The sequence below is a fragment of the Astatotilapia calliptera genome, chromosome 18 (genome assembly GCF_964374335.1).
Source record: "Astatotilapia calliptera chromosome 18, fAstCal68.1, whole genome shotgun sequence".
Classification (NCBI taxonomy): Eukaryota; Metazoa; Chordata; class Actinopteri; order Cichliformes; family Cichlidae; genus Astatotilapia; species Astatotilapia calliptera.
Window position 1 is genome coordinate 5,154,905 of NC_137439.1, and position 18,545 is coordinate 5,173,449.

The 18,545-nt window shown below is 44.6% G+C and overlaps 1 pseudogene across 1 annotated transcript; it reads left to right on the forward strand.

The window, feature by feature from the left end:
• Positions 1-923: 923 nt before the first annotated feature.
• Positions 924-18,382, forward strand: LOC145419395 (tripartite motif-containing protein 16-like; annotated as a pseudogene). The gene is made up of 3 exons (XR_013903183.1): positions 924-5,932; positions 15,102-15,188; positions 15,677-18,382. The product of XR_013903183.1 is annotated as a tripartite motif-containing protein 16-like (transcript).
• The last annotated feature ends 163 nt before the right edge of the window (positions 18,383-18,545 follow it).

The window sequence follows — 18,545 nt, forward strand, 5'->3', positions numbered from 1 at the left end:
CACCATCCTGCACAAAGAAAGTTCACCTTCTGAAAAGACCGACAGGAACATGCAGCCGCATGTAAGCACACTAGTGTCGAGTGGTCTTACAGGGGCTGGAGACCAGGACTGTAAACTGCCCATTGTGCCTGTCCAAGTAAAGTCAAAGAAAGGAAGCAACATTATTACAACATATGCTTTTTTTGGACCAAGGGAGCACAGCAGTTTTCTGCACTGAGAGTCTGATGCGCAGACTTCACCTTGAGGGAAGGAAAGGAAACATCCTCCTCAGAAGCATGGGCCAGGAAAGAGTTGTGAGCAGCAACACTTTATCAGGACTGGAGGTTGCCGCTCTTTGTGGTGACGAATTTCTGGAACTGCCAAAAGTGTACACACAGGAGTCCATGCCTGTACATAAGGGAAATATTACAACACCAGGAGATATTGAAGGATGGGCACATTTAAAACACATAACCCTGCCTCAAATAAATGCAGGAATCGAACTTCTGATTGGAACAAACATTCCCAAAGCCTTGGAACCTCTGGAAGTGGTGTGTAGTGTTGATGGAGGACCGTATGCCATAAGGACAAGGCTTGGCTGGACCATCAATGGACCACTTTCAGGAAACTGTGAAGCTACAGGTGATCAGAAGCATCCACAAGTTACAGTCAACAGAATTTCTGTTGTCACGCTGGAGGAGCTTTGGCAGCAACGGTTCAAGAATGACTTTCCTGAGAGCAAAGTTGATGAGCAGGTTGGATTGTCAAGAGAGGATCAGAGATTTCTGGAAATAGTGACTAACTCTGCCAAATATGTGGGTGGTCATATCCAGATAGCATTACCTTTTCGGAATGCCAGTATCAGTATGCCAAACAATAAGAAAGTTGTTCAACAACGTCTGTGCTTTCTAAAAAAGAGATTTGAGAGAGACACAGTGTTTCATACTGAGTACAAAGTCTTCATGAATGAGCTTCTGGCTAAAGGTTATGCTGAAAAGGTCCCGGAAGAGGAGATCAATCGCAATGATGGCAAGCTGTGGTATATACCACACCATGGTGTTTACCATCCGACCAAGAAGAAACTCAGAGTTGTGTTTGACTGTGGAATGAGTTATCAGGGAACATCTTTAAACTCCCAACTCTTACAAGGACCTGATCTTACAAGCTCTTTAATAGGAGTGATCACAAGATTCAGGAAGGAGCCAGTTGTAATTATGGGAGATATTGAATCCATGTTCCATCAAGTCATGATTCCAGCTGAAGATAAAGATCTATTGAGATTTCTCTGGTGGCCTAAAGGTGATCTGGAACAACCAACATCTGAATACAGGATGAATGTACATCTCTTCGGGGCAACTTCGTCACCAAGTTGTGCCAACTTTGCACTCAGAAAGTGTGCGGATGACTTTGGACATCTCTACAGTGAGGAAGCTGTGAAGAAGTTGTTGCACTGTTTTTATGTGGACGATTGTCTTGTGTCCATTGAAACTGATGAGGAAGCAGTGTTAATGTACCACGAGTTGGTTTCTTTGTGTGCCAAAGGAGGATTTCTGCTCAAAAAGTGGATCACCAACAGACAGGGAACAGTTGGACATTTAACTTGCCGTCACCCCGATGCCCTTGACTCTGTTCTGAACTGGCCCTGCCCAGCACATCATCACCGCACCACTGCGTACCAAGACACCGAGATGACATGCAACATGTCCCCTGACTCCGAGAGAGGAGGAGAGTCATCATTTATTCTTTCACTCGCCTGCTGGAATCAATTCCTGAAAGTCACAGAGCCATAGGAATGAAAGAGTTGAACATGGAATTGGATTCCTCAATGACCGAGCGAGTTTTGGGCGTGGAATGGTGTATAAAATCAGACTCTTTTAAATTCAAGATTGTGCTCAAGGACAGACCGCTCACCAGAAGAGGAATCCTTTCAATTGTCAGTTCTATCTATGATCCTCTTGGAATGCTAAGTCCTGTGGTCTTAACTGCTAAGAAAATCCTAAGAGATCTATGCCAGGAAGGAATCGGCTGGGACAATAATGTAACCGAGCTGTTTTCCAAAAGATGGTTAACATGGCTCCAGCAGCTCCAGCTATTGAGCAAGTTTGAAGTGAGTCGTTGTTTGAAACCTGATGGATTTGGAGAAATCACGAGTGCTCAGTTGCACCATTTCTGTGATGCCAGTGAGGATGGGTATGGAACAGTGACCTATCTGCTGATTGAAAACATCTGTTCAGAACGACACTGTGCGTTTGTTATGGGAAAAGCGCGTGTCGCTCCTCTTAAATCCTTTACCATCCCGAGAATGGAGCTCATTGCAGCAACCATGGCCAGTCGATTGGATGTACTCTGGAGGAAAGAGCTGCAGATGGAACTTCTGGATTCTGTGTTTTGGACAGACAGTGCTTCTGTTCTTAAATACATCAGGAGTGAAACTTCAAGATTCAAGGTTTTTGTGGCCAACAGAGTTTCACAAATCTTAAGAGTTTCATCTTCCTCGCAATGGAGATATGTGGACACTGCCAGTAATCCAGCAGATATGGCCTCAAGAGGAGTGAAAGTCGATGTTTTTATGAAGAATACAAAGTGGTTGTCTGGGCCTCAGTATCTTCTACAATCTAGGAGTGAATGGCCTGTCTACCCAGATGACATCAGTCTGCTTGCATCTGATGATCCTGAGGTAAAAACAGTTGCCACAGTGAGTGTTGAGCAAGCTGGCGAAAATTCTGTTACTCGCTTGTTTAAACATTTTTCCACCTGGACACGTCTTAAGAAGTCAGTGGCATGGCTGTTAAAATTTAAGGACTTGCTTCTGTCCTTTGCGAAGAAAAGGAGAGAATTGTGTTCAAGCTTACCACAGTCAGAGGTCACCAAAGAGCAACAGAAATCATTTGTGGAAGAAAAGCTGAGGAACTTCAAGAGGACATCTGTGATTAAGAATCTTACAGTGGAAGATCTGGACAAAGCTGAGGTTGTCATTATCAAGTTCTGTCAGAGGAGGAGATTTTCCTTGGAGCTTGTGAGTCTGGAGAAGGGACAACCCATTATAAAATCAAGTCCTCTAAGAAGACTCTGCCCACAGCTGCAAGATGGAATTCTCAGAGTGGGTGTGAGACTCAGTAGATCATCGATGCCGGTTGAGGTGAAACATCCCATAATACTAGCAAAGGATCAACACATTTCCGAGCTCTTGCTTAGACACATACATCAGGAAGTTGGACATGGTGGTCGTAACCACATGCTGTCTAAGCTAAGAGAAAAGTACTGGTTGATTGGAGCTAGTACAGCAATAAGAAAAGTGTTATCTAAATGTGTCATCTGTCGACGTCTTAATGCTGCACCAGTGAATCAACAGATGGTGGATTTGCCCAATGAAAGAATCATTCCAGATGAACCTCCATTCACGCGGGTGGGAGTGGATTACTTCGGACCCTTCAGTGTAAAAAGTAGGAGGAGCGTGGTGAAGAGATATGGTGTTATATTCACCTGCCTTGCTATCCGTGCTGTTCACATTGAGGTTGCTCCATCACTGGATACTGACTCTTTCATTAATGCGTTCAGACGTTTCAATGCAAGAAGAGGTCAGGTTCGAGAACTGCGTTCTGACAACGGAACCAATTTTATAGGCGCTGAACGTGAACTTAGAACTGCCATTGAACATTGGAACCATGTAAAAGTCAATGACGTCTTTCTGCAAAAGGGAGTTAAATGGACATTTAATCCTCCTGGAGGTTCACATCACGGAGGAACCTGGGAGTGACTGATAAGACTGGTTCGCAAAGTACTTAATTCCATAATGAAAGTACAAAACCTGGATGAAGAAGGTCTTCATACAGTACTTTGTGAGGTTGAAGCCATCATTAACAGCCGCCCAATTACCAAAGCCTCAATGGATCCTAACGACCTGGAAGCTTTGACCCCTAATCATCTTCTTCTGTTAAAGACCTCACCGATATTACCACCAGGAGTATTCCATTCCACTGATATGTACACACACAGAAGATGGAAACAAGTCCAATACATGTCTGACTTGTTTTGGAAAAGATGGGTGAAGGAATACCTACTACAGGAACGTCAGCGATGGATTGGAGTAAAAAGGAACCTCATCGTGGGAGATCTGGTTCTCATCATGGACAGTTCGGCACCTCGAAACTCTTGGCCAATGGGACGTGTGATAAAGACTTTTCCTGACCGAAGAGGATTCGTTCGTCAAGTTCGGATTAAAACTCAGACTAGTTGCCTGGATCGACCTATTACCAAACTGTGTCTACTGCTGGAGGCAGATCACAGTTAAAGACTTCTGGGTCCAATTATCAGACTTTGATTGTATTTGGACATAAAATGTCTCTCATTTTTCTTTAAAGATAGACTTTAAGATTACCTATAGGATTCCTGCGGGTAATATTGAAATACAGTAAATGCTTGACTTTTCTCTGCATGTTTTATGTCTCCTACTTGGTTAATTATGGGTAATTATTAGAAGGGATACTAATAATTAGGGGCTGGTGTGTAGGAGCCATAATTGAATGTATTGAATTTTGATGATCACTGGGTTTTTATTTGTTTGGTTGTTATGGGAGTCACGTGGGTGCTAGCGGTGACATAAATGGGCGTTGTCACTCTGTCATTCACGGGTTTTGATTTTGACAGAGAGGAGGGCTGGGTAGCCGTAGTTTTTGTTGACCGCTGCACTACATGTTTCGCTTCGTTATATTAGAGCCTGTGATGTTGTAAGAGTTTGAATCAGGAGCCGATGATACTACTCTGTAAACTCTCAAAGCACTTTAATTAAACGAGCAAACAATTCCATCTCTCGCATTATTGCGTAACTTTGACAGCGCGTCAGGCAAATAGGCAGGCTCCATCCCCGGCCTGTAGCGACTGTGGAAGTCGCTACAATGTTCTTTATTTATTTATCTGGTAAAAAGTCTCATTGACTTTAAAATGTCTTTTTCAAAAGAGATCTGGCCAAGACCAGAAGCTCCAGTTTTCTCTGCTTCTGTTTGCAGCAGAGCAAAAAGGACAGAGAGCAAGGGACAAGAGAAGACACGAGACAAAGACATGAACGGGACCAAATACTAACCAAGACAACCTAAACAACAAATACTGAATAAATTCAAGAGCGTAAGCCCTTGAATTCTGATTTAATAAAGTAAATCAGAATACTTTATTAATCCTGAAGGATTAATAAAGTATTCTGATTCTGATAACTAGGAAACATAAGATACACAGAGAACAGAATAATGATTAAACAAGACTCAAAAAACCAAACACAAAACACTGGGTCAACGACCCAGGTACCCTAACAGCCGAGGGAAAAGATGACCTCCTATTCACATCAGTATGGTATATTTTACTCCCATATCACTACTCAAAGATCATATTTTATTGTTGTAGGTTGTGGAGGTGACACACACACAAGCTGTAGTTCAACAATGACTTCATTCCTCTATTGACCTATAAAGAGGTCTTGTTACATAAGATTAAAGCTGGAAACTGACACACATAAGCCCAAACACATTGTGTTATTGTGGACGTTGAAGTCACTGCATGTGTTTTTCATGAAGATTAAACTTTCCTGTGCTGTTGGTTCTTTGTTTAAGTCTGTTGATTCTTACTTTTTTGTTCCTAAAGTTTAGTTTAAACTAAACCTAGTGTTCACATTTCCCCCTGTCTCGTGTAGTCAATTAGGATCAGCTGTGTCTTTGCCATTCCATGTCTCCCCCTGTGTGTATTTATACTATGTGTCCTCGTGTGCTCCTCGCCGGTTCATCTGTGTTTTTTCCTGCATCATTCTGTGTCGTCTCCCTGCATCTCCATTTTAGGTTTCAGTTCTGTGTTGTGTTAGTTTTTTCCAGTTTAGGTTTCACCTCCTGCTGGCCTCCTTCGCCCGTTCCTAGATGCCCCTGGTCTCATATCGCACTGGACTTCATCACTGGTCTCCCACCATCCTCAGGTAACAGTTATTCTGACCATCATCGATCGGTTCTCCAAAGCTGTGCATTTCATTGCTCTGCCTAAGCTCCCATCAGCTCTGAACACCAGCCAGATTCTTACACAGCATGTGTTCACGTTCTGGGTTTGGAGAGAGTTTTGCAAGGAACTAGGGGCTCAAGTCAGCTTACCATCCGGTTTCCATCTCAAACTAATGGGCAAATGGAACAGGCAAGCCACCTTGGCTTTCATACCTTGGCTCAGGCGATTAGAGGATCATCAGGGGGTCCTTTTGTCCCTCTGTGGGGGGATACTCCCACTAGTTTTAAATCTGGGACTCCCCACCATTTGATCTTAGAACTGAAGAAGCTTCTCGGATGAGAGGTGATGAGAGGTGAAAAGTCTTGTTGAGACTAGTAGTTAAACATATGCCATTTTATGACCAGTAGTCAATGTAGTAAATTAGCTTAACAGCTGTAGGCCATATATTATCCTTTAGTTCTAATGGTGTGCTATGTATGTAGTTTAGTCTCTATTATACTCTTGAATAAAAGAAACATAATCATTTGTAGTTCATTAGACAAAGTGTGCATTACTCTGTATCCTTGATCAGCTGTGAATGTCTGACACTGTTTTCTTGAGATGTTTTATTGCTGAATCATGTGAAGAAGGCTGCAAGAGGGAGACTAGGTGTCTGGGCAGAAGAGATAAAACCACATTCCTTACCCCCCTTCCTGCTTCACACAGAAAGACAGGGAGGCAAGGTCAGGAGCCAGGCTCGCTAAGAATTAGAAAAACATGTGAAGATGCAGCTTTTATGACAAAGAGGGGGGCTGTGACTAGCTATAAAAGTCTGTGAAAGTTGCTACCATTTTGAGACATGCTGTCGAACCTCTGCAGGCATCTCTCCCGTCCGGACGTTGTAATGCTCTGACTGTTGAATTGTATGGAAATAAATGATTGTTGATTGAGCATTTATACACCGAGTATTGTCCTTCCTTCAGCCCAAAGATTCAAAGAATTGGGAGATTTCAACAACTTGGTGCCGTGTGACCCGGATCTTTGGTGTGCTGAGGAAGTGGGGCGAGGCGAACGGAAGACCGGTCTAACAACAAAAAGGTAAGCACAGCCTGTTGTATTATACCAAATGTGCATATTGGGCTTTCCAAATTAATCTGTTCGCTGAGTCACATGTATTTTCACAGTAAATTTGTCGGTGTCTGGTTTTTGGCGCAAGATACTAACAACATAAGTTGAGGCTGAATTCCAGTGTGTTAAATAAACTGCTTCTACCGAGAAACTAATAAGATACTACGTTGAGCTAGTTGCAGCCACTTTACCTTCCACATTTAATTTTGTCTAATACTGGCTTCTGTAGCAATAATACGTTAGAATTTCTTCTGAAGACGCGGCCATTAGTCCAGTACATTGAAGTCGAGGTTTGTTTATTTTGTTTATGGTGTCAGTGACGTCCTGGCTTTTGCCGGCTATGAAATAGAAGTTGATTTAAGGAAAAGCAGATGCTGGCTTCACGGTGCAGTTGAACGCTGGCAACGCGAGAGCGAAACACGTCCGTAGGTTTGGTTTATGATACGCCCGTGTTCCGGTGGTGCGGCCGTGAAGTGCAGTAGTGGTTGGTGCTAGTTTTAGTACATTGGATAGAGGTTTGACGGTGGTTTGTGGCATCAGTCGAGTTTTAAGGGCTGCGGTCATAATACAAAGTAAAATTTTAAGTACATAGAGCAAAACCTGGTTTATGATGTCAGGTATAACTTCGGGGATGCAAGCATCACTTTTATGATGCGTCTTTGCCCCGTTGTGGCGGTCATAAGCGCAGAGAAAGGGGTATTTTGGTCTATGGTGCAGTGTGCTTTAAGAAGATCTAATAGTTGAGCTCAGAGGTTTCTGTGTAAAATTCCCGCTGAAGAAAAGTGTTGTGTGTGTGTGTGTGTGTGAAGGCGCGCTCTGAGTGAGAGTGTGTGCGAAGCTGCGAAGCGCGCTCTGGGTGCTGTCTTGTGTGTAAAGCGCGCTCTAGGTGTTGTTTTGAGTGTGAGTGAGGCGCGCTCTGAGTGTGTTTTTTGTGTGAAGTGTGAAGCGTGAACACAGTGACAGTGACGGTTGATGTGTTTGATTAGGAGGACATTAGAGCAAAGACACATTTTAGGATCAAAGGTTGATGCCTAGTGTACCTGTGGAAATAATTTTGCCCTAGGAGTGGCGACCCTCCTGTTCGTGGACGCGCGGCCAGGACCGGCGGCGTCCGGGTGCCGAGGTGGTGACTTGGGGAGGTGAGGGCCCCCGCATAGCTACAGAATAACACTGGGACCGCAGCGTAATCGCGGGTTCACATTTATTCCGGACTAGAACAAGACACATTTTGCGAACAAAGGTTGAGTCTAGATTAGTTAAGAAATAAAAAGGTTAAAATTCCTCGTTTCAGTGGTTGAAATTGTTGTGTGCCTGTCCCCTGACGAGTGTGAAATTAGAATAAAGAGGGAATTTGGAGCCACATAGAGATAGACGGGCATAATTGGGTGTATTACTCTGTGGTGTAAACATTTAAAAAGTATTATAAAAAAAAAAAGGAGAGAGAGGGTGAGAAGTGTGTGGTGGTGTGAATATGTCGGGTCTTAAATCTGACATAGAAAAAGGAGTGATGCAGGGTGAGTGGAAAACTGTTGATGAGCAGGTGAAGGAGTTGTTGCGGGCGCTGAGGGTCATGCGACCTGGCAGCGTGGGTGAGAAAAAAATCAAAGGCTGCAGCTGTGGCAGCGAAAGTTAAAAAGTTGTGTGATAAGGAAGGAGTGAGAGGAGAAACAAGAGGTTCGTTGGCAAAATTGCTTCTGGGAATAGCACAGAAGCTCCAGGAAGAAGAGCAGGAGATTAGTACACAGTTAGAGGAGGCCTCTTTCTGGAGCAGGCGGAAACTCGGGAAAAAGTTGCAGGAAATTCAGGAGGAGAAAGCCCGTGTAACGAGGTGGGCTGTGACATGCCAGGGGGTGGAGCACTGGATGAGGGAGAGAAGGGAGGAGCCTGAGAAGCTGATGCTGCCGGCTTCTCCGGTGAAGTCATCGCTCACTGGTTTTCCCCCTCCCTATCAGGCCCCCGCCCCCCTTTACCCTGTGCTGAGGGTGGAGCAGGGCTGTCTCTCTGGTGAGAATGGCCAAGTTTTAGAAGTGACAGGAGGTTATGTGGATTGTGATATATCTAAAGAGCCCAAACGACCTACTCCAGCCCCGAAGAGTGAAAGAATAAAGCAAAGCTCCACTTTTGTTAATGAGGAGGGAGCTTGTGGCGGAGTGCAGTCACCGCCCATGAAACAGTCTCCCCAGCAGGTAGAGACTGAAGAAGAGCGGGCTGTGCGGCTGCTTGAAACAGCTATAATAACTCTAGAGCAGCGTCATCAAATTTCTGATGATGATGAGGCAGGTAGTGGAGTAGTTGTTGCACCACAGGTTGAGAAAGGTGAGGTGTGCGGGCCCGATGGGGACGCATACGAGGGCTGGTTATCCGGCACACTGGATGATAATACGCCAGTAAGTGTCTGGGAAAAGCAGAAATTAGATGCAGGGCCGGAGCTAGAGAAAAATCAGGAAGAGGCAGAGTAGTCAAGCCCAAACCTGCAAACAAACCACACCCCATGACGCGTCGGAGCCAGGAAGATAGGGACACTTTGTCTCTGCCGGGGACATTCCCCCTGGTGGTGACCGCTGGGGGTCACATGAAATACAAACCATACGGGGTGGGAGATGTAACTGCATTGACTGAGTTATTACCTCCTATTACGGACGGAGGTGCGGGGTGGTTGAGAGAGTTTGACAGAGCAACAACAGGTGTTCAACTGGCCCTAGGTGATTTCAGAGCTGTGGTGGCCAGATGTGTCAAAGGCACAGCACTGGATGACATAGAAAAAATAGCAGGTACAGCATTGATGGTTGATAGCACCCCGTTCTGCCGTGTTGTGAATGAAATATCTCATGCATTACGTGAAAAATATCCCACTCCAAATGCTGCTAAGATTTTGAAGTTGTTGTGGAAGCCTGATCAAACTCCAAGGAAGTACATAGAACAGGCTAAAGCCACATGGGCCCTTAACACTGGCCAGCATCCTGGTAGAGAGGGGATGCAACAATTGTGGTTTAGAGACGCTGTGTTAAAAGGTGTGCCCGAAAGGGTCAGAGTGGCCATGACTGATAATCCCGACATGGAGGGGGCGGAGTCTCACGTGTGGGAGAAACATCTGGTGCATCGCCTGCAGACAGCTCATGATGAGGTTATGGCTAAAACTGAGGAGACAGATAACATGAAAGAGCAATTGTTGAAATTACAGCTGGGTGAAATGAGGGGAAAGGCAAATGACAAGAAAAAGGATGAAAAAATAGCAAAAGTAATGGTAGCTCAAGGTTTCCAGCAAATGGGGACTGATGTTGATCCTAATGCATTGCCAGTAGACACACCGGGACCCGCGCGAGGCACAAATTGGGGTGGCCGTGGGGTCGGTAGAGGAAATTGGGGTTCACGTGGTGGTCAACGGGGAGGAGGCGGCGGCATGGGTAGACAAAGGGGTGCGCTTAGAGGTCCGTACGTGCCAGGTACTGTGTGTTTCAACTGTGGTCAGACTGGACATTGGGTTCGAGAGTGCCCAGAACCACCTCAGCAGTTCAATACCAACATGCCACGTTCGGCCAGAAGGGGGCGTGGACAATGGTCGGCCCCCAACTCACAGATGGCTCCTCCAGGCCAGTATTCAGTGGAATACTGGCAGCAGGGACAATACTGACACACCCCACAGAGAGGCCTGGGCATAGGGGGAGGGGCAGACCCCCTGGTGCCACTGAGGGTTCATGGACGTAACCTGCCCTTTTTAGTGGACACAGGAGCGACGTATTCCACCATTCGTACGGCTCCTGACGACATCCCACTCACAGACACAAAAATCAGTGTTATCGGCTTCTCTGGGGTACCTATGACCTTGCCAGTGACCGTCCCTCTAAAGACGGAGTTAGGACGCCAGTCCTTAACACATTCATACATGATTTCATCACAAGTTCCAGTTAATCTGTTGGGCAGGGACCTGCTCATTAAGCTTGGAGCTACTATCATGTGTGGAGCTGATGGATTAACAGTGACTTTGAAAGATGGCACACAGCTGTCCTGTTTGCAATCAGGAATGAGAGGACAGTGGCTGTTATCTGAGGATTGTGAACGCACAGCGCAGATTTACTGGGCGCGACTGACCACATCAGATGGAATTCTGGCACAGTACCAACTCTGGCGTCCCTGGATAATGTCCATGTCGGTTTACTCACCCTTGCGTGACCCCTACCACGTGACCTTGTTTTACGATCGCGAGTGCACTGAGTGGTTTGAGGAATTGTTTAATGAGTGTTTAGATGAGACAACTTGGGAGCTTAACTCTCAGGACATTTATGTTGGTACAGCTGGAGTGGCAGCGTTTGTTCCACTCCCTGAAGATAAAATGAGTTGGTATAGAATGGGGGATGAAGCGGTTCCCCATGTGTCTTTGGCAGTGCACGAGGGTCATCAAGCAAAAGATTTAGGCCCCATGGTGAGAACAGCCACAAGGGCCACAGATTGGCAACAAACACAACTCACTGATGTCTCATACTCACCCAGTTGTAAAACATATCGAATTTCTGTGACTGCTACTGATCAGAGTGTGTTAGAGCACAAACTTTTAAAGCGCACACATGGCAGGGAGAAATCTGATCATGAGGAAGCTGTTAAAGGCTTAACAGAACTCCCAGACACTCTGTGGTCTAAAGGTCCAACTGATGTGGGTTTAACATTTTGTTCACCCGTCACATTTGAGTTAAAGGATGACACCCCTATTTGGCGTTCACAATACAGACACAGCCCAGAGGCAGATAATGGGATTGCAGAAACTATTTCAGGGCTCCTGCAGGTGGGTGTGCTGGAGTCGTCTTCCTCTGCATGGAATACTCCGATCCTCCCAGTTGAAAAGTCAGGCACGGGCAAGTATCGCATGGCACATGACCTTAGGGCAATAAACGCTGTCCTTAAGACACAAACAGTACCTGTACCAAACCCGTACACAGCTCTGACTAATTTATCTCCAGATCAGCGGTGGTTCACATGCATAGATTTGGCAAATGCTTTCTTTTGTCTCCCTCTGCATCCATCCTTAAGAGATATTTTTTCATTTACTTACAGGGGCCAGCAGCTGCGTTACACACGGCTGCCGCAGGGTTTTGCCCTTTCACCTGGCATTTTCAATCAGGTACTTAAAAATGCTCTTTCTCCATGTGTATTACCTGAAGGATGCACACTGATCCAATATGTGGACGATTTGCTGATTGCCGCTAAAACAGCTGATGCTTGTTTTCAAGCGACAATGACTGTGCTTCGTCAGCTGGCTAAAACAGGCTTTAAAGTAAGTAGAGAAAAACTCCAACTTGTCAGAACTGAAGTTACATTTCTAGGTCGTGTGGTGGCGATGCAGACGGTGGGCATGTTGGCGTCCCAGAGGGAAACAATTATGTCACACCCCCAGCCACGTACAGTTAAAGAAATGTTGTCATTTCTTGGGCTCACAGGTTACAGTAGACACTACATTCCTGACTATGTGGGCAAAACCAAACCTTTGAGGGATTTGGTGAAAGAACACGGCATGAGAGATCTCACAGCTAATCTCAACTGGACCACTGAAGCTGAAATGCGGTTCATTGAATTAAAGCAGGCCCTGTCTCGTGCAGCAGATTTGGCAATCCCCGATTATAACTCTGATTTCTCAGTTGATGTTTCTGAAACAAATGGAGTAGTAAATGGTGTGTTGTTTCAGAAAAAAGGGGGAAAGAGACAAGTGCTGATGTATATCAGCATTGGCCTGGATAACACAGAAAAAAGACACCCCATGTGCACACAACATGCAGCAGGGGTAGCAAAAATAATTCAGAAAGTGGCTCACATTGTGAGAGGGCACCCACTGAAAGTGCTCACAACACACAGTGTGGTGGCCTATGTGAACTCACAGGTATTTACAATGACCCCACTGAGACAACAGAGACTGACTAAGATTCTGGAGTCTCCAAACTTGACCTTCACACATGAAGGGATTAACATGGCAGATCAAATGGGGGGGGGGGGGAACACCTCATGACTGTACACAAATAGTAGAGGTTGAAGAGAAAGTAAGGTCTGATTTGAGAGCAGAACCGGTGAGTGAGGCAGATGATTATTTTACAGATGGATGTTGTTTTAGAGATCCGAGTGAAGGATTGAAAACAGGCTATGCAGTGGTGAAAGGAGTTGGAGAACAGCTGCTGGTGGAGAAATCAGGAACATTAGAAGGGCCTCAGTCAGCACAGAGAGCAGAGCTTATTGCAGTGATAGAAGCTCTGAGATTAGGGAAAGGAAAAAGAGTTAACATTTATACTGACTCAGCATATGTTTTTGGAGCAGCACATGTGGAGCTGGGGCAATGGAGGAGGGCTGGATTCAGAACAGCCACAAATAAACCGATCAAACATGAGGAGGAAATGAGACAGCTGGAGGACGCTCTGAAAGAACCTCTGGAGGTCGCTATCATAAAGTGTAAAGGGCATGACGAGTCTGACACTTGGGTGGCGAAAGGAAACAGAGCAGCCGACGAGGAAGCAAAACGGGCGGCAGGCTATAAGGAAGGAAAACAAATGGTAAGTATGGGTATGGAATGGGGAGACCTGCCAGCCCAACAGCGAGAGGACATCGAAAAGGCGCAAGGAGGAGCCTCACCCGAGGAAAAGGCGGTGTGGCAGGAAAGAGGGGCCGTACAATCAGAAGGATTGTGGAGAGGGCCCGATGGGCGGCCAGTGCTCGCAGCAGAAGTGGCCCAGGAGAAAATCAAAGAAGCTCATGGGCTAGGTCATGTGGGAGTGGCCCAGATGGAAAGGGATTTGTGTCATTGGTGGCATCCCTACATGAAAAACCTGGTAAGGGAACATGTGAGAACCTGCCTGATTTGTGGACAATACAATCCGAAGCCCACCGTGAAACCAGAAATGGGTAAGTTTCCTTTGCCAGAAAGACCAGATCAGGAAATTGTGATTGATTACACTGACATGATAACCACTGTTCGAGGGTTTAGATATCTGTTGGTGTGTGTGGATGGTCTGACTGGCTGGCCAGAGGCGTGGCCAACGCGCAGAGAGGATAGTAAAACAGTGATCAAATGTCTGGTGAATTATTATGTCCCCTGGCATGGATTCCCAGAGAAGGTAAGATCAGATAATGGCACTCACTTTAAAAATCGAGATCTCGCTGAGGTGGAATGTATGTTGGGGTTGCAACATAGATATGGTACAGTTTACCATCCACAATCTCAGGGAAAAGTGGAAAGAATGAACCAAAATCTTAAAAACAAATTGGCAAAAATCTGTGCACAGACCAACTAGGTGTCTGGGCAGAAGAGATAAAACCACATTCCTTACCCCCCTTCCTGCTTCACACAGAAAGACAGGGAGGCAAGGTCAGGAGCCAGGCTCGCTAAGAATTAGAAAAACATGTGAAGATGCAGCTTTTATGACAAAGAGGGGGGCTGTGACTAGCTATAAAAGTCTGTGAAAGTTGCTACCATTTTGAGACATGCTGTCGAACCTCTGCAGGCATCTCTCCCGTCCGGACGTTGTAATGCTCTGACTGTTGAATTGTATGGAAATAAATGATTGTTGATTGAGCATTTATACACCGAGTATTGTCCTTCCTTCAGCCCAAAGATTCAAAGAATTGGGAGATTTCAACAGTCTTCAAGCAACTTAAACAAGTCCAGACGCTTTTCTTTGCAAGCTGATTTGACTACGATGACCTGGATGACTGAGAACCTTCACAGACATAATAAACACAAAGTTTTTGTTCTATAACATTTTTCTATCATTGCTTTATTATGGATTAGGTGCAAGAGTTGTTAAAATGTATAATTAAATAATAGATGGATTCAATAGCAAACTGTGCCTCGTTCTCAGATGGACAGCAAGTGGAATGTGATAGATGAGATGAGGAGATGGAAGGAAGAAGAGAGGCAAAGAGTGATTCACAGGCAGAGCTTAGTTTATTTCCCAGTTTTGTTGCCTTATGGTTCCAAGCGCCGTGACCAATCTTTGCGTTTTATTATTATCTCATAACACTTGTTTAATCAGCTACCCTCTCTCCTGTGGACTGTTTAATCTCTACAGTCTCAGATCAACACAGCCCTGCCCTCCAGCACTATCAGCAGCAAGAGCAGAAGCAACCCCCCAAACAGCAACATTGTACCCCATCAGGTAAAAAATAGGCTACGTTTGCTTTGCATTGTGCCCACCTGATGACAGTGATGTAGTGTGATGTGATTCCATATTAGATTCTTGATGAATGTGGGTTGTTGTTCTTCAGCCTGCTTCTATGTGCCCTTTTTAACTGTGAGCACCCGCCCCTTTAAACATCTCTGCACTGCCCTGACTAAATGTATATATAAACTGTCTCTATGGTTTACAGTCTGAGTCTGACAAGCTGTCAGCTGTTCATTTCTGCTATTTGAATTGTTAAAAGAAACAAACTATTCATTTAGCAGATTAACAAAAAGAATAGAGAGGCATCCAGTTATTGACATTTATATTATTTAGTTAAAGGTTTGAACAGAAAAACAATTAAACACAGAGCCTCTTCCTGCTTTCTGGAATGAATCACAGCATGAAAACCCTTCCTCTTCTTCCTGCTCTCTAGCTAAGCACCTCCTGTCTGTCCATATCGTTCTGTGTTCCCTCCCCTTTAGATCTACATTATGAAGATGGGTGTAACCAACATGTGTTAGAGCTGGCAGGCCCCATTCACAGCAGCAACACTTGTTGTTCAGATCAGGTCAGACCAGTTTCTATAATAAGGAAGTGAAACTCACACAGTCACTGACACTGAGAGGAGAAATGGCGCAGAAAAGTGTTCAGCTGGACCAAGAAACCTTCTCTTGTTCGATCTGTTTGGATCTACTGAAGAATCCGGTGACTATTCCCTGTGGACACAGCTACTGCATGAAGTGTATTGAAAGCTTCTGGGATGAAGAGGAAAAGAAGAAAATCTACAGCTGCCCTCAGTGCCGGAGGACCTTCACAGCGAGGCCTGTCCTGGAGAAAAGCACCATGTTAGCAGTTTTAGTGGAGCAGCTGAAGAAGACTGGACTCCAAGCTGCTCCTGCTGATCACTGCTATGCTGGACCTGAAGATGTGGCCTGTGATGTCTGCACTGGAAGAAAAATGAAAGCCTTCAAGTCCTGTTTAGTCTGTCTGGCATCTTACTGTGAGAAACACCTTCAGCCTCATTATGATGTTGCTCCATTAAAGAAACACAAGCTGGTGGAGCCCTCCAAGAAGCTCCAGGAGAAGATCTGCTCTCGTCATGATGAGGTGATGAAGATGTTCTGCCGTACTGATCAGCAGAGTATCTGTTATCTCTGCTCTGTGGATGAACATAAAGGCCACGACACAGTCTCAGCTGCAGCAGAAAGGACTGAGAGGCAGAGAGAGCTGGAGGTGAGTCGACAAAACATCCAGCAGAGAATCCAGGACAGAGAGAAAGATGTGAAGCTGCTTCAACAGGAGGTGGAGGCCATCAATCAGTCTGCTGATCAAACAGTGGAGCACAGTGAGAAGATCTTCACTGAGCTGATCCATCTCATCCAGAAAAGAAGCTCTGATGTGAAGCAGCAGATCAGATCCCAGCAGGAAACTGAAGTGAGTCGAGTCAAAGAGCTTCAGGAGAAGCTGGAGCAGGAGATCACTGAGCTGAAGAGGAAAGATGCTGAGCTGAAGCAGCTCTCACACACAGAGGATCACATCCAGTTTCTACACAACTACCCCTCACTGTCAGCACTCAGTGAGTCTACAGACTCATCCAGCATCAATATCCGTCCTCTGAGCTACTTTGAGGATGTGACAGCAGCTGTGTCAGAGGTCAGAGATAAACTACAGGACATTCTGAGAGAGGAATGGACAAACATCTCACTGACAGTCACTGAAGTGGATGTTTCACTGTCACAACCAGAGCCAAAGACCAGAGATGGATTCTTAAAATATTCATGTGAAATCACACTGGATCCAAACACAGCAAACACATTGCTGTTATTATCAGAGGGGAACAGAAAAGTAACATTTATGGAACAACAACAGTCTTATTCTGATCATCCAGACAGATTCACTGTATGGCAGCAGGTCCTGAGTAGAGAGAGTCTGACTGGACGTTGTTACTGGGAGGTGGAGTGGAGAGGGGCAGGAGTTGATGTAGCAGTCGCATACAAGAATATCAGCAGAGAAGGAGAGGGTTATGAATGTTTATTTGGACGTAATGACAAATCTTGGTCATTAGATTGTTACAACAACAGTTTTACATTTTGGTACAACAGCATTAAAACTCGTGTCTCAGGTCCTCGTTCCTCCAGAGTAGGAGTGTACCTGGATCACAGAGCAGGTATTTTGTCCTTCTACAGCGTCTCTGAAACCATGACTCTCCTCCACAGAGTCCAGACCACATTCACTCAGCCGCTCTATGCTGGACTTTGGCTTCACTATTATGGAGCCACTGCTGAGTTGATTAAAGTGAAATAGACTGAAGTCTTTCATATTGTTGTAAGTTTAAATCTGTATTTTAGTTCCCTTTTAGTTTCTCTCCATCATTATTGTGGTATTTATGTGCTGCACATAAATCAGATGTCAGTCAAACATTATGGGCAGTACCTCGACATCTTCAACATGTTGTCTTGATGTTTTTACGTTTTATAGGTGGAGCTCTTTCCTGTGTCTGTTCAGCCATGGAGACTATCAATGCTTATGGATATTTTTATTTGAAAAATTTCTCCACATGACAACATAAACTTCTCTATCTTCTAAATGTTTACTGAATATTTTTCTTAGGTATTTGTATGTTGTTGTTTCTCTTCACTGATCTTAACAGAGAAGTCTACAGACCTTCCTTTATCACACAGATTTTATTCTCATTTGTACATTTATAAAGAAAACAATTAATTACAGAGCAATAAGAAATTTTAAGAAAGTGCACTATATCATAATTTATAGTAAAGTGTATTAAAGCATCGTTAGTTAGTCACTTATTTAGTTTGGAGCTGTATCATCTGACACTGTAGAAACATTTCCTCCAGCTTCAGCACAGAATGTTAAAAACAGAACTATTAATGAGAACAAACAGTAGGAACACAGTATCAGCAAACATCATGGCTTAAAATGGAGAGTAAAAATCTAAAAAGAAATAAACAAATTAGTAAAAAGGATTTCCTGTTGACATGTTATTGGTCCTATCTTGTCTGCAGCACCTCCAGGATGCTTCTTATATGTTTCTGGTTATTTTTGCACCAATTTTAGTTTTTGTCAGTAGGAAGTTCAAGTTCAACTCAGTGTGTTTGTTTGTTTTTTTCAAACTGATGCCTGACCTTGAACACCAAACATCTGTCAATAAAGCAATGATATAAAATGCTTATATTAGTACTGAAAAACTGCATATCCACTTTACAAATATAAATAATGATATAAATGCACAGCTGAACTGGAGGAGCAGCTGATCTAGTTCACTCATGTGTTTCTGGACTAAGAGTTGGAGCAAATACCTTATGATTCAGTGATGTTTGTTTTTGTTAAATA